Raw genomic sequence first — 11,512 nt, forward strand, 5'->3', positions numbered from 1 at the left:
TTTTTAAGAAAGGACTTTGGTTCTGTTACCATAACATAGCCATTTTTTAAGTTTTAGATTTTCTTCAAAATATTTTATATTTTGTCTTTGTAAATAAATAAATACTTATACATATAATCAAAGATCTTTCTAAGGCACTCTGATCTTATTTACTTCCATCCCCTCAAATATTCATATTTATCTTTTCAAAATACTCAATTTGAGATGGTTTTAAACTACATGGGAATATGAAAATACAATAGAAATTCTTCTATAATTTAACTTTTAATTCACATAATTTTTAATTTAAATGATAAAAATTCTATATATTCATAATATAAAACATGATGTGTTGATGGATATATATATTGCAAAATGGCTAAATCAAGAAAATTAACATACGCATTACCTCACAAATGCATTATTTTTGTGTGTGTTGAGAACACCTAAAATTTAACCTCTTAGCAACTTTCAAGTATATAACACATTGTTATTAACTACATTCATCATGTTGTAAATAGATTTTTTAAACCTATTCCTCCTATCTAATTTAAACTTTCTATTCTTTTGACATCTCCACAATTCCCTCCGACCCCAAAGCAGCCCTTGACGACCACCACTCTATACTCTGCTTCTATAAGTTCCTCTGTTTTTAGATTCCACAAATAAATGAGATCATGAGGTATTTGTCTTTCTGTGTCTGACTTATTTCACTTAATATCATGTCCTCCAAGTTCATCCATGTTGTCACAAATGATAAGACTTCCTTCTTTTTTAATGCTGAATAGTATTTCATTGTGTATATATACCAAATTTTCCTTATTCATTCACTAACGGATGCCATATCTTGATTGTTGTGAATAATGCTGCAGTGAACAGGGAAGTGCAGAGATCTCTTCGACATACTAAGTTCATTCATTTGGATATACACCCAGTAGTGGGCTTGGTGAATCATATTGTAAGTCTATTTTTGATTTTTGGGAGAGCCTCCAAACTGTTTTTCATAATGGCTGTACTATTCCCTCCTATAAGAATTTGAGAAGAATTGGTATTAATTCTTTTTTAAATGTTTAGTAGAACTCAGCTGAGAAACCATCAGGTCCCGGGCTTTGAGCTTAGTTTGTTCTTTACCTAATTCCTTCAGTTTTTGTTTTTCTGGGAAAGTCTTTATCTCTTCATTTCTGAAACACAGCTATTTCAGCTAAAGTATTCTTGGTTAACAGTTTTCTGGTTTTGTTTTTTGCTAAAGGAGTTTGAATATACCATCCTACTCTCTCCTGGCCTGTGTGGTTTCTGCTGATAAATGAGATGATATTAAAATTTCCTTGTATGTGATATTCTTCTTTTCTCTTGCTGCTTTCGGAAGCCTATTTTTGTCTTTAATTTTTGACAGTTTGATATATGCCTTGTTGTAATCCTATTTGCACTGAATCTGATTGGAGACCTTTGACCTTCCTGTATCTAAATATTTACATCTATCCTCAGATTTTGGTAATTTTTAGCTGTTATTTCTTTAAATTAGCTCACTTCCCCTTTTTGTTTCTCTTTTCTTTATTTAACTCCTATAATGCAAAAGTTCGCTCTCCTGATGGAGTTCCATAAATTCTGTGTTTTTCTTTTTTGCATTTGTTTCCTTTTTCTTCTTTGTATATTTCAAATAACACTTTTTTGAGTTCACATATTCTCTTTAGTGCTTGATCAATTCTGATGTTGATGTTTTCTGTTGCATTTTTAATTTTATTCATTGTAGTCCTCAGCTATAAATATTTTTGTTTTTTATTATTTCAATCTCTGCCAAATTTCTAGTTTTGTTCATTTATTATTTTACTGATTTAATCATATTGTTTCTCTATATTTTATTGATGTTTATTGAGCTTCCTTTAAACAATTATTTTTAATTATTTGTCAGGCAGTCTAGAGATCTCCATTTCTTTGGTCTCAGCTACAAGGAAGTTATTATGTTCTGTGAATGCTGAAATATGTTGTTGGTTTTTCATGTTTCTTGTTGCCTCATGTTGGTGTTGGCACATATGGTGGAGCAGACTCCTTTTCCAAACTTCATAGGCTGGTATGGAGGTGAAAAACCTTGCCCTATGGGAATCTGAGGTGGTGTTGCCTGAGTGGAGAGCATTGGTTCTGGCAGCAGTTAGGGTACAGAGCCATAGTTTCTGTGCAGCTCCAAATAAAGTTTGACATTGAAGATTTCAGGGATCCATAATGATCACTTCAGTGGGGGTCACAGTGGCAGCAAGGTCTGTTAAGGCTTTTGGTGTTGATGGTTGCTAAGATCTTCCTAACCTCTTTTTATCCCACTGGAAAAAGTTGTGTCTGAGGGAATCCCTATTGTCACTAGGTTTGGTTTGTGGGTCCACTTGTGATAGTGGTGGTACAAATGTCTTATGAGTTGCACCCATGGGGCAGTCACAGAGCTGAGGTCTAAAACATGGGCATGTACTTAGGGACTATAGCTCTGTAGACTGGAGTGGTGATGGCACTAGTGCCTGGAGTGCAGGCATTCCTGCTTTTGGGTTGTTAAAGGTGTGTAAGATTTAGTGCTTGTGAAGTATGGGAGCTGGGCTTGGGAACAGGAGCATGTGTACAGCTGCAGTGACTATAGATTCAGGGTTTAGGGCATAGATCTCTATAACAGCTCAGCTGGTGACTGAAGTTCAGGCCCCTATACATTATGTGGTCTGAATGTGTCCCTCAAAATTCATGCCCTAAAAACTTATTTCTCAATGCAACATTGTTGATAGGTGGGACTTTTTGGGAAGTGAATAGGTCATGAGGCCCTTGCTTTCATAAATGAATTAATGCCACTATTAAAAAGGCCTATGAGAATCAGTTCACTCTTTTTGTCTTTCCACCTTCTGCCATGGGAAGATACAGCAAGAAGGCCCACACAAGATGCCAATGCCATGATTTTGGACTTTCCACCTCCTAGAACTATGAGAAAAAAAAAATCATATTCTGTAGAAATTACCCAGTCTATGTTATGTTGCTGTAGCTGCACAAATGGACTAAGACATAAAGAAAGACCTTGGTTTCAGGATCCACAGTGTGAGCTACAGTAACAGCATAAATTTATTTTTATCATTTTTAGATGTTTAATAGGTTTTTAATTAATTGTTCTTAAGGTCAAATTTTACTTTCAAGTATTACTTAATGTACACCTAATATGTTTTACTATGTTATTCAGGTATGACTGTTCATAGTTTTCTCTATAATTTTCTCATGAATTAGCTATTTATAAGTGAACTTTATATGAAAAAATTATATGAATAAATTTTACATATAAATTTTACATTTTATATGAAAAATTGTAGTGAAAATCATTGTTAGACTGGATCAAAAAGAAAATGGAATGTCTGTTCAAAGATTACAATACTTGTAGCTAGACTGGAGAAAATGACTCCTCTTTACATTAACAGCTATCTAGGTGAGGTTCCCATAAGGGGCTCTTAAACTCATTAAGTCTTATATCAGAAATAATTTTTAACCAGAGGAACAGCTGATACTATCAAACTCAAAGCTATATCCCAGTTTATGTTTGATACATTATCATCTATCTTACTATGTACACAGCAAACTACTAAAATTGCAGGGTTTTTTAAACTTAATATGTATTTAATTTAGCCTATTCCTGTTCTCCCTCCATCCCTTCTCCCACTCCCACCAATACTGGCTAATTGGGAATCCAGATGGAAAAAGGCATTAATTAAATATCTAATCTAATTGTAGCTTTTTTAGATTAAAAAATAGTCAATAGTCTCTTCAGGCAGTGTTTAGTCTCTGTTGAATAAAGGTTTTGTTTTTGTTTTTCGGATAGCTTCCTTCCTCTTTCTTCTTATAATAATACCATGTGGTGTTTTTAAAATAATTATGCAAATTCTGAAATATTCTTCCCATCATTGAGATAGAGTTTATGTTACCTCTACTTGAACTTGGCTCAACTATTGTGGCTAAATAAATAGACAAATACAACTCAGGTCAAAGCAATGCTATGTGACTTTTGAGGCTAGGATTTAAAAGGTCAGGCAATTTGTCTGTTTACCTAAACCGATTTACTTTTAGCTGCCATGTAACAAGTGCAGTTACCCTGAGGCCATCATGGAAAGAGACCACATGAAGAAGAGTTCAAGATGATTTCGGCCACCCCTGATTATAATTGCATGAAAGACTCCAAGTAAGAACTCCCTCGGTCCAGATTCTTGAGGAAAGCAAATAATTGTTATGGTTTAATTGATGTGGTTTATTTTAAAGTGATAGATAACCAGAACAGATAGCATAGGGTTAAATGGAGAGACATGACTATTATGTGGCTTAAGTGTCTTGGAGCTTTTTGGGAGAAAGGGTGCCACTGTTATGATGCTCTTCCTTTGGCATGTAATATCTGGAATTGACTTCATTCTCCTCCTCCTTACACAGTATATATCTTCCCCCATCTCCCTTCATGTACCAAATACTTGGAGATGGAAAATTGGGATATGGCATAATTGTATAATTTGGAATATTCTTTCTTAAGATAATAAGCTTGCCTGCAAGGCTACTTTTTTATTGGATAAAACTACTTTGAGTTACAGAAGCTATTACCTCTTTTTCATAGCAATCCTCCCGAACAAATTCTAATCTCTAACCACTTCCATCACCATTTCCCCAGCTTGAACAAAATGATTCCTGGGATAAACTGATAGGAGGTCATTACTCAGAAAGGGAAAAACACATTAAAGTTTTAAATTATATCTCTCCTTCCACAGAACTTATATTGTTGGGCCAGGGCAACCACCAGTAATGACATTGGGGTTACTGCCAATCAATCACCAAGCTGGTGGAATAACAACCCAGTGCATGCCTCAAGTAATGTCTACTTCTTCCTGCACCACCACATCCTGGCTTTACTCTGGCCTCCACAGATCAGCAGCTTTATTTTAATTACTGCAGCAGGCAAATTCAACTGTAGTCTTTTTCTGACTTCAAGAATATAAGAATACCAATCAACTCTGTTTTACAGGAAGTAAAACTGACTTAGGTCCTCAGCTTTGCATGGGAATTTTAATAATTTAAGTTTAGGTATAAACACACCATAAAATGCACAGGTTTCAAACCTACAGCTCAGTAAATATTTACATATGTTGATACCCTGCAACCACTACCTAGATCTAGATGTCACTCATTTCCAGCCACTAGGAGGCTCCCTCATACCCCTTGTCAGTCAATAGCTGCCACAAAGGTAAGCATTATTCTAATTTCTACTACAACTGTAGATTGGTTTTGCCTGATCTTCTTCACATAAATGGAATCCTACTCTTTGGCTTCTTTAATTCAACATTATGTCTGAAATCTCTTCAGGCTGTTGCTTTGTAGCTGTATGGTATTCCACTGTATGAATATACCACAATTTATTGATCCATTTGAGTGTTGATAGATATTTTGTTTGTTTCCCGTTGGACTGGAAACCTTTTTATGATAAAATATGTGTACCATAAAATGTGCCACTTTAACTATTTTAAGTACAGTTCAGTGGCATTAAGTACATTCACATTATAGTTAAACCATTACCACTATCCATCTCCAGAACTTTTTCATACTCTCAAACTGAAATTCTATACACATTGACAACAATTTTCTGTTTCCCCTTCCCACTAACCCCTGGTAACTGCCATTTCACTTTATCTATATGAATTTGTCTATTCTACATACCTTATAAAAGTGTAATCATGCAGTATTTGCCTCTTTGTGACTGGCTTATTTAACTTAGCACGATGTCTTCAAGGTTCATTCACATTGTAACATATGTTAGAATTTTCTTATTTTTAAGCATGAATAATACTCATTACATATGTATATACTGCATTTTGTCTATCTATTCATTGACAGACACTTGGGTTGCTTCTACCTTTTGGCTATTCTGAATAATGCTGCTATGAATATGGTTGTACAACTATCTGTTGGAGTCCCCACTTTCAATTATTTTGTGCCTATAGCCATAAAGATCATATAGTAATTTTATGTTTAATTTTTGAGGAACTACACTACTGTTTTCCACAGTGGCTATACCATTTTACAGTCCCACCAGCAATGCACAAAGATTCTGATTTCTTCATATACTTGCCAACATTTGTAATTTTTTGTTTATTTGTTGTTGATACATATATATGGTCATTTTAATGGGTGTGAGGTGGTATCTTATTATAGTTTTAATTTGCATTACCCTAATTACCTCTGATGTTGAGCATCTTTTCATGTGTTTATTGGCCATTCCTATATCTTCTTTGAAGAAATATCTCCTCAGGTCTTTTGCCAATATTTTCATTGGGTTGTTTGGTGGTTGTTGTTGCTGAGGCTGGAAACTTTTTACCTCTGTTTTTCTGCAAGGGTAGAATTCTTCTTTACCTTTGCTTGTTTTTGTACTTGATATGGTTTGGCTGTATCCCCACCCAAATCTCATATTGTAGCTACCATAATTCCCATGTGTTGTGGGAGCGACCCAGTGGGAGGTAACTGAATCATGAAGGCGGGTCTTTCCTGTGCTGTTCTTGTAATAGTGAATAAGTCTCAGAGGTCTGATGGTTTTACAAAGGGGAGTTCTGCTGCACATGCTCTCTCTCTTGTCTGCTGCCATGTAAGATGTGACTTTGCTCCTACTTTGCCTTCCACCATGATAGTGAGGCCTCCTCAGCAATGTGGAACTGTGAGTCCATTAAACCTCTTTTTCTTTATAAATTACCCAGTCTCTAGTATGTCTTCATCAGTAGCATGAAAACAAACTAATACAGTATGCTGTCCATATACTTCTGTATGTTTCTTCTCATTTTTCATCTCTAAAAGTAGTTTTCTTATGTTAAACACAGAAATGCACTTTTGTGATTTCTTTTTATGTGTTACAAGTTATTGTTACATGTTTAAAGTACGTGAACAGCTTCAGATTTTATACTGACAAAAATGAGTTGAATCAGAATTCTCACCCCCCCCCCCCACCCGCTCCATATAATTCTTGAGGGCTTTGGGAAATAAATTTGTAATCATGTAATTATTTAGGGTGCTCACTTTTAAAAATATTTGAATAACTAAAGACTAAAGGAATAAACATTCAATACATGAAGGTGAATACTTTTAAATGAGCATCCTCTAACAGTTTCAGAGAAATCAGTAAATGAGACAGCATAGTGCATGTAGCAGAGATGTCCAGATGGACAGGTGGGGAGTGGTCAGAGATAAAGCACACCTGTCTTCCAAATAGTCAAAGTATTGTACTATTTCACAGAGAACCAATGAGCTTAAAGTAGCATTCATCAACCTTGATATTATTGATATTTTGGTTTATTGATATATCTTTGTTGTGAGGGGCTATTCTGTGTATTGTAGGAGGTTTAGCAACATCTCTAGTCTTGATCCACTAGTTTCCAGTAGCATCCTCACCCCTGCAAGTCATAACAATCAAATAATGTTTCTAGATTTTGCCAGTGTGCCCCAGGGATTAAAAATTTTATCTTATTCAACTATTGGTTCAGTGCTGTGAGTGTTCGTTTAGAATGTGATGCATTACTTAGAATGATCCCTTAGTTTCCATGGCCAGTGTCATATCTCATTGGGGTCATAATAAAATGTAGGGTATATTGTATTTAAAACACACAGACCTGTGTTTGGATGCTAGATGGCACTGTAACTTTACTCAACCATGTTCCCCTTCAGTGTCTTTTTCCTTTAATTAATGAAAAAGGAATAGTAATGATCTGTGACCACTCTATAAACACATGGTGAAAGTAAGTTCAGATCAATGGAAAGACCTAGGGAAAACATTTGGGCAAATCATATAAGATGTTCTTATCTAAAGGATATAGAAGGAAGTCAATATGGTGAGGATACAAGGCAGATAAACATCATTCAGGGTAGAAGAAGAGCTTCACCCCAGAGGTAGGATGGGAGACAAAGTGGAGTTGGTGGAATTGGTGGTAGGGTGCATATTTATGGTTGATTATACAGTGAGGAAGTGAGGTAGCATCAAAAATTCATGAAGCCTAAATGTTACTGAAGATATGCAGCTTTATGTATGTAAGACTAGGTCACCCTTCAAGTAGCCTTGCCTAAAAACACGCTGGCAACCCTTTTACTTGAGCCAGGTGCTCCCTGTTGATCACAGAATTATTTAATTTATGATATACGTTAAGTTTAAATGAAATTCTTATGATTTATTATCAGCCTCCCTAGACTAACAGAGCCAGGTGGAAGTAGATATAAAAACCCCTAGGTGTGAATCCACAATGATGAAAATGTACCCAGAAGTCTCTAGGAGTCCTGCTAACAGGTCTTAGACCAGCGTAGGACCTATCCTGCAATTTTATTGCTGAGAGGTTTACTTTGAAGATTAAATGGAATTAGGAGAAACAATATAAGGAAAATTACTGATACACAGGGACTCATTGAAAAAGTAGTGTTTGAGTCAATTTTCTGTTGCTTATAACAGAATATCTAAAACTTGGTAACTTACAAAGAAAAGAAATTTATTTCTTGCAGTGATGTAGGCTGAGAAGTCCTATGTAAAGGTGAGAGCCTTCTTGCTGGTGGGGATTCTCAGAAGAGTCCTGAGGTGGTGCAGGGTATCACTTGGTAAGGAGGCCGAGTATGCTAACACACTAGCCTAGGTCTCTCTTTGTCTTCCTTTAAAGCAACAAGTTTACCTCCCATTATAATCCTTTAATTCATTAACCCGTGAATCCATTCATTCATGAATTGAATGGATTAATCAGTTCATGAAGGCAGTGCCCTCACGATCTAATCACCCCTAAAGGCTCTGACCTTTCAATATGGCCACATTAGGGATTAAATTTCAACATGAGTTTTGGAGGGGACAAATATTCAAACATTGTTATTGGCATCATTTCTGTCATAATTATATTACTATTCTTAAGGTAGCACAGTGTAAACACTTAATATTGAGGACACTGGTAGAAATGGAGCCCAACTGACTTCTAGCTTTACTTATAACAATTGGTTTATAGAAGATCAGAAATTAGGACTCCTGGTGGCCTCTAGATGAGTATATTCAATATATTATTTCCGTTTAACAATCTTTTAGCATCTATCTAGGAAAGAAATAGTTGAAGTATAAGAAAATCTGGATAGATTTAAGCATCAGAGTAAGATTAAGACTAACAGAAAAGTCCTTTCAACTTTTTCAAAAGACTTTAAAAATACGTGTACTGATAAGATTGGTGACTTCATTTTTTGCATATTCCTATGGCAACTAAATGTCTTAAAGTGGATTTTTGAAAATACTTTGGATAGAACTTGCTTGAGAAACTGAGGAAAAAAATCAGTTTTTCTTGACTCAGCATTTTAGTTCTACAATTTGTAAAACTCAAACGATAAATGTTGTATAAATAATCACACTTCATTTAAAAATGATTACAGCTATAGTTAAAAGTACTGCATATTTACTTTGCGTAAGCCAAGCTAATTAACGGGACATGATTTGTTCTTTAGCTAAAACTAAAGCTAAAAGTTTAGTTAAAAGTCCTGTGTGTCACTGCCTGAAGAGGGAAGGAGAAGGTTTTCCATAGCACTGGCCCCAGGACAGGGACCCCCTGGGCATGTATCTAAGAGCATTAATATCGTTGGAATAGAACATGTAATTCCTAATCTTCTATACATATTATCAGATTTGCATGCAGGCAACCTTAGTAAATATTTACTGAGTTAAAATTAAGTATATAATAGTATTTTGCCATATTTTTAATTCCTGGAATAAAGTTTATACAATCATTAAAATGTTAAAATATCATTCTATTAAATGCACCAATGTTTTATTAAATATCCAAGCTAAAATTCTTCATTCTCTGAGAAAAAATAATAAACTTGTAAGGTAATTCAGATGAATAAATAACTTTTAAGATTTTTTTTAAAAAAAGTACTGTGTGTTTACTTTGTGTAAACTCGGCTAATAAGCAGTAAGCTATGACTTGCAAATTTTCTCTACAAGTTGCTGATAAATGTTAAAGAAAACCATTTAACTTAATCTTCGTATATCACTTGTAAATTTTAAGATATTCTTATCACCTTTCTTTTCATAAATTGGTCACAAACTAAAAATAACGAACTTATAAAATCAGGGGAAAACTAAGAAATTCTGGTATTTCTTAATTCTATTGTGTTAATGAAGTATCTGAACATAAACTAATTTTGTTAAAGTGTAGATAAGATTGATATGATTTGGCAATCTATTTCAAAAACATGGAAAGAATACTTAAGATTGTCATGAGGAAATTAATTATGAATTTGCCTGTAATGAAATAAAGCAGAGATATGTGAAGGCACTGAATGTAACTTAATGGGTCCCAGGCCAACATAAGCCTATAGAAAAAAACAAGTCATGTGTTAGGAGAGTGAAAAAAAGAGATGAAGAAAGCTAAAAAAGAGATGAGGTAGAGTCCCTGCATTGGCTGTACACAGCCTATCACTGCCCAAAAATAAGGTGTCCGGGCCCAATGTATCTGACATCTCTGTCCACCTAGCTAAAAACTGTTTTTAAGGCTATTATATATTCTGTGTAATCAAGTGTATAATTTCTTTACTAATTCCCTTCGCTTTAATTTCATGTTTATAAAACCACTATTTCATTATAATCTAGTGTTCGGGGCATTGAGAAAAAAGTGAGAATCATGCTAGTGTGGGCATTGTAATTCTACAAAGAATTATAAATTAATAAATTGCCATTGTGATTTTAAGTTACTGGTTGTCAATAATTGTAAAATAATAAATTTTCAGTCATTAATAAATTTTCATACACATTATGTCTTATGAGTCTGAGTAACATAGATTTGCCCCTAAAAGATGACCTTTCAGAGTCTGATAGATCAGAGTTCTAATTCTGCTTAGCAGTGATCCAGCCTCTAATGTGTGGTGGATTCACCAAGGCCAATGCCATGTTGTAATGTAATGTCCCCAGCAGCCACCAGCTGACTGCCCTAGATGACAACCACATCTCCAGCTTCTTTATCAATATATTGGCAATCTACATAAGAGCAACATATTAAACTAGCAAGCATATTATTATTATCCTAAATTTTTGATTATCAATTGCAGTTTGGCCCCCAAGACTGCCAGATTCTCTTCCATGCTTCTCTAGTCAGGTCATTCTCCTAATCTCTATGGAAAATATTTCCCATCCTCTTCACTCCCCAGAGAAATCATGCCTCACCCCCATCAATTCACTTTCAGTGAAGATCTTCCCATTTATTTCCAGCAAAAACAGAAGGCATCAACAATTTACTCTTCTATTTTCTCATCACTTAACCCACAAATTTATTTGTACTAGAAAGTATTTCAGGGGAAGATAACCTATTTTAATCTCAGAGGTGAAAGTCTTTCTACCAGGAATCAGGTTTATCATATATCCTTAGAATATATGATAAATTTCATCCCAATCTATATTCTTAGAGATTTCATCCCAATTTATATTCTTAGAGATTTTGTTTCATTGAGTGTGCTGTTTCCCCATCTCTGATAAAGCTGTAATGGGACTCTCCTATTAACA

The sequence above is a fragment of the Macaca thibetana genome, chromosome 4 (assembly GCF_024542745.1).
Source record: "Macaca thibetana thibetana isolate TM-01 chromosome 4, ASM2454274v1, whole genome shotgun sequence".
NCBI lineage: Eukaryota > Metazoa > Chordata > Mammalia > Primates > Cercopithecidae > Macaca > Macaca thibetana.